Source organism: Pogona vitticeps, chromosome 1, assembly GCF_051106095.1.
Source record: "Pogona vitticeps strain Pit_001003342236 chromosome 1, PviZW2.1, whole genome shotgun sequence".
Taxonomy (NCBI): Eukaryota; Metazoa; Chordata; class Lepidosauria; order Squamata; family Agamidae; genus Pogona; species Pogona vitticeps.
Window position 1 is genome coordinate 138815921 of NC_135783.1, and position 6000 is coordinate 138821920.

Here is a 6000-nt window from a genome sequence, read left to right on the forward strand (position 1 = left end):
TGGCGCGTTGCCATACCGTCCGCCTACAGCTGATGCCATATGATTATGGCTTTCAATGAAAGACAAGAGAATAATTTTCATGCCCTCCGGCTTTTCATAAAGGAATGTAATTGAAGTAATCTTACAAAGTATGCACACCCAACTCCTCTGTCTCCTCATAACCTTGGCTGCTAGGAATGCATTCGGGCAAGGTGGAAAAGTTTGCTGACTTCGGCCATAGAGCTACTTCCACGACATCCTCCACTTGTGACTGACTCAAGAAGTCGCTCTGACCAAAGGAAACTTGTCTTTGGACAAGACATACCCCTATGGATAATGGGTGGAGGGGGCTTGTATGTATATGTTGCCTCTTGGGCAATGGTTGCCATATCAATATCCAATAAACAATGCAGATGAAGACAGGCGTTCCCCATCAGCATCAGCACCATGGAGCTCCAGAAAGAAGTCAGAGATTCGTGCTTCCATGTCAGCATTCTTTTACTGGCAAAGGGGACTGCTTCCTCAGTGAAAGAAATCTGCCCACAGGTGAAATGTTGCAGAAGGAAAACTGAGGTGGGCACATGTCCTTACACCTCATCAATTCCCCTCTGTGGCCATTTAAACAGCAAGGCAAGGCCCATCTTTCCCCCTTATGTCTTCTTACCAGTCATACTCCCCCACAAGAGCTTCCAAGAATGCAACTGGCAGCTCAAAGACTTTTTCTTCCTCTCTCACTCCAGGCCTGATTTATTTATTTGTATTTATTTATTACTGCAATTTATATACTGCCCAATTAGTGCTGAAGCACTATTCTGAACGGTTTACGAAGGATTAAAAAGAAAACTATGCAACAGAACACCAAAAATATAAAACAAAAAGCAATAGTGTGGCAAGAGCATTTAAAAAGATCCAGTGACACCAATAAACTGTCACAGAAAGCAGAACTGGAGGTGAAACGCTCAACTGGGGTCAGATTGGAAGTTCTCCCTGTACACAAGTGTTTTCAGCTGTCTCTTGCCACCACACAGAAAGCCCAACCTCTGGTAGATAACCTTCAGGCCTCTTTCAGGGAGGCTGCCCTGGGGGAGCCTGGCCTGAAACCATCTGGTGGGTCAGGCAGATGACATTGGGAAAAGATGCACCAACAAGTAATGTGGTCCCAAACTTCAGGGTTTTATAGGTGAGTGCCAAAACCTTGAACCTCATCCGGAACACAACAGTGTAACCAGTGGAGACTGGCCAGAACTGGAGTGATGCCATCAAATTTACTCACATCAACCATCAGTCTGGCCACCATGTTCTGGACCAGCTGTCTTCTCCGGGTCAGCCTCAAGGGAAGCCCCACATAGAGAGCATTGTAATAGTCGACTCAGGACATCGCCAGTGCCTGCACCAGCATCCTGATTTAGGTCTGAAAGAGCCCGCCCCCCCTGAACACTCACCCAAGTCAGAAATGACCCAGTAGTTTCTGCTTTTCAACCAAGAGGCAGGGATAGCCTGCCAATATCAGGCGTATGCTCCCCCAGACCCTCAGCGGCTGCCAACCCGTGCAGGTTGGAGTGAGGCAACCCTCTCCGAAGGCAGTGGCAGTCCCGCCGTTGTTTTTCTGGTTGTTCCCCTGTCTTGAGGGACAAAGATGTTTTTTTTCCTACAGCTGGCTCTGCACTCCTTCAATCAGTCTAGTGTGCTCAGGTGTGGTGGAGGGCGCTCTCCCATTATCAGTGCTGCAGTTTTGGATGCTAGTCTGGTCAGCTCCTATCGATGCCAGGCAGGAGGCATCACCCTGACCCTTCCTTCCCTCAGGAAGCAAAATGTCTTGGGCCAGCCCTAATGGAAAGATTCAGAAATGGGGCTGCTTAGATATTCATTTGGAGAGGGCAAAAACAAGCACAGGAAACCCATTCCTCAGATCCAAACGTCAGCCCTAACTAGAGCAGACCAACTGAATCACTTGAAGTTATGTAAGTGACATACCAAATTCCAACTAATTCCCTGGATCTACTCTGGTGGGGACGAAGAGCTGGATTTGGGCCAAAATGGCAGCCACTACTTTAGGACGATACCCCCCCCCAATGCGTCAATTCCCACAGGAAACCAAAGGATGTTCTGTATTGATATAGCACTCTGCGCGAGGTGCAGAGAGACATTAATCACTGCGAGTAATTTAGCAGAGGTGCTAATTAATTCCAGCTCTGCAGAGTCTTACTGCTCCTGTTTCTTCAGTTGTGTTCCTTTCAGACTAGTAACCACACAGTAATCCTGAGGTGCAGAGTTCATTCAGTGGATGAGGGGATTGTAAATAAAGGTTGGCAAATGTACTGCATCACACAGAAGGCGTCTTTAATCTTTCCTTCTGCATATGAAGCAAAGCCACACGTTGCACATTGAGAGTTTTTTGGGGAAGTACTCGGAAACATTATCTGTAGCAGCTGTTAGATTTCTTTTTCAAGGCTCAGCTTGAAATTCAGCAGGTCATATCAAATAGCTAAAATGCAAGTACTAAATATGTGTAACATGGAGAGATAGAAACAACATGGAGAGATAGACAGTTTGGGCACTCAGGCTCAAAAAAGGTTCGCCATCACTGCTTTAGGCAGTGTCTAGGGTAAAACACAAAAGAGCCTTTATCTTTACACAAAAAAGACCACCTTTTCAAGCTGTCTTCATTACCTCTTGGTTTAAAATCTTTTAATAGAAGAGCCCCGCAGCACAGTGGTTAAACCGCTGTACTGCAGCTAAAACTGCGCTCACGACCTGGGGTTCAAATCCCAGGTAGCCGGCTCAAGGTTGACTCAGCCTTCCATCCTTCCGAGGTCAGTAAAATGAGTACCCAGCTTGCTGGGGGGGGGGCAATGTGTAGCCTGCATAATTAACTTGTAAACTGCCCAGAGAGCGTTTGAAGTGCTATGGGATGGTATATAAGCAGCACGCTTTGCTTTTGCTTTGCTTTCATATTGCACTAGAGCAATACAGTAATAATGCTGTCAAGTCCATTTGTTCTTATAGTGACCCCTTCCAGAGTTTCCTAGATATAGAACGTTCAGAAGTGGCTTCCCATTCCCTTCTTCCAGAGGTGCCCTGGGACTGTGCAGCTTGCCCAAGGTTACACAGGCTGGCTCTTCTCTCAGGAGGCACAGTGGGGAATCCAAAGCCCAACCTTCAGCTCCACAGCCAGAGACCTAACTCACTCATGGCTAACTAAAGAAAGAAAGAAGGCTCAACGTTTGCACTCATTTAAGTTCTGTGCTCTACCCAGGCAACAAAGGACCATCTTCAACATTCTGTGAGGCTTTATTATTGCCAGGAAAAGTGTTTATAGGATTGCAATTGCCCAACAGTGCAAACTGATCAGGATTTATTCAGAAGTAAATTCTTACTGTGTTCGTAATCCTGTGTGTAGTTTCATTTGTTTATTTGTCTTTTCTTAGTTATTTTAATTTGTTTATTTAAACAGTTTTGCCCTGCCTTTCTCCTAGGAGGCTTACAGAATTAAAACATAAAGAGTATACATAAAAACTAAAAACAATAAATTACTACAGAATTAAAAAAGAATTAAACAAATATTATAATAAAAACTCACGGATAAAAACAGTATTAAAACACATTAAAAGCAACAGGAGTACAATAGTCCCTTTAAAAAACACCTCTCAGACAGACAGTCACGTAGGGAAACCCTGCCTGAAGAGAAAGGTCTTTGCCTGTTTGTGGAAGGACAGCAAAGATGGGGCCAGGCTGGCTTCCAGTGGGAGGGAGTTCCAAAGTCTGGGAGCAGTGACGGAGAAGGCCCTCTCCCATGTCCCCACCAAGCACACCTGTGAGGGTGGTTAGACTGACAAAGGCCTCCCCAATGATCTTAAAACCTGGGCAAGCTCATAAAGAAGATACTGTCTTTGAGATAACTTGGGCCCAAGTTGCGTAGAGTTTTTTTTAGGTCAAAACCAGCACTTTGAATTGTGCCTGGAAACAGATTGGCAATCAATGGAGCTTCTGTAACAGGAGGGGGTGGCTATGAGATCCCTGTAACCAGATCCAGTTAACAATCTGCATGTAGTATTTTAGATTCATTGAAGTTTCTGAACATTTTCCAAATGAAGCTCCATGTAGAGCACATTACAGGAATATAACTTGGATGTAATTAAGGCAAAAACAACAACAAGCAATGAGGGGATGCAGGGAATGCTTATCAGATTTGCAGCTGACACAGAACTGGGTGAAATAACTAAGACCCTGGAAGACAGAAACAACATTCCAAAAGATCTTGATAGGCACACTGGGCTGAAGAAGAAAAAAACAGAATGAAATTCAACAGGGTTAAGTGCAAAGTTCTACCCCGGGGGGGGGGGGGAAACAAATGCACAGTTACAAGGTGGAGGATACTTTGCTCAGCAATATTGCACGTAAGAAGGAGCTTGGAATTGTTGTAGATCACAAGCTGAATGTGAGCCAACAGTGCAATGCAGCTGCAAAAAAGGCAAATGCTATTTTAGGCTGCATTAATGGAAGTATAGTCTCAAAATCCTGTGAGGTACTTGTTCCACTCTAGTCAGCACTGCTTAGGCCTCATCTAGAGTGCTGTGTCCAGTTTTGGCCATCACACTTTAAAAAGGATGAAGATAAACTGGAACAAGTTCAGAGGAGGGCAACAAGGATGATCCAGAGACCGGAAATCAAGCCCTAGGAGGAAAGGCTGTAAAACTGGGCATGTTTAACCTTGAAAAAAGAAGAATGAGCCTCTTCTTAGTCTTCTTTTCTCAAGATCAAACCTGATAGCACTTTTCAAATACTTGAAAGATTGTTATACAGAGGAGAGGCAGGATCTGTTCTTGATCATCCTGGAGTGCAGGACATAATAATGTAGTAATGGGCTCAAGCGACAGGAAGTCAGATTTAAGCCAAATATCAGGAAAAACTTCTTAACTGTTAGAGCAGTACAACAATGGAATCAGTTACCTCAAGAGGTGCAAGTGCTCCAATGCTGGAGGCATTTGAGAGAAAATTGGACAGCCATCTTTGAGATCTGCTTTGTCTTGGATTCCTGTGTGGAGCAGGGGGTTGGGCCTGATGGCTTTATAGGGCCCTTCCAACTCAATTATTCTACGATTCTATGTGTCAATGTGGCCATATCAGACATTTCCAGGAATGGATGCAAATAGATTCCTGGCCACTGCAGAAACCTGGATGTTCGGGTTCAGAGAGAAATCCAGCTGCATACTCAAGCTCCAGAATTGTTGCTGGGGGAGTGTAATCCCATCCAGCACAGACTGGATCCCCTGATCAGCCCTTTCACTGAACAAGAAGCACCTCTTATCTTATCTGGATTATGTTTCAGTTTAAGACATACCTTCATCCATTCTGTTACTGACACCAGACACTGGTTTGGAACGGAAACAACTTCCTCAGATTTAAAGAGAGAGAGAGGGTTGGGTGTCATCTGCATACTGGTGACACCGAACCCCAAAACTCTGGACAATCTCTACCAGCCATTTGATGTAGATGCTAACGAGCATGGGAAGAGACCACAGAACCCTGAGGGATACCACAGGAGAACATTCTGGACTCCCTCAGCACCATCTTCCAAATTCTCTCCACCAGGAAGGGCCTGAGCCACTTTAGAACAGGGCCTCCAAGACTCGTCCCAGAGAGATAGCCCAGAAGGGGATACCATTGTTGATAGTGTCAAGCCCTCAGTCATAACCAGGCCTGAATCCAGATTGAAATGGGTCTCGATCAGCGATGGCGAACCTATGGCATGCGTGCCATAGCTGGCACATTATATAGAGCCCTCTCTGTGGGCAAGTAAGCCATGAGCTCATGACGCCACCTCATCCCCTGCCCGAAGGGAACCCGTGGGTGGCGCCGGAGGTGGCGATTGGGCGGCAGGAGCAGGAGGAGGAGCAACACCCGGCCACCCCTCGCCACATATCGTGGCTGCCCATTGACTGTGGCTCCGGCACAGCAAGAGTGCTAGCGAGCAGGTGGAGCGCAGCACAGGAAGCCTGGGCGAATGCCCTGTCTATATTT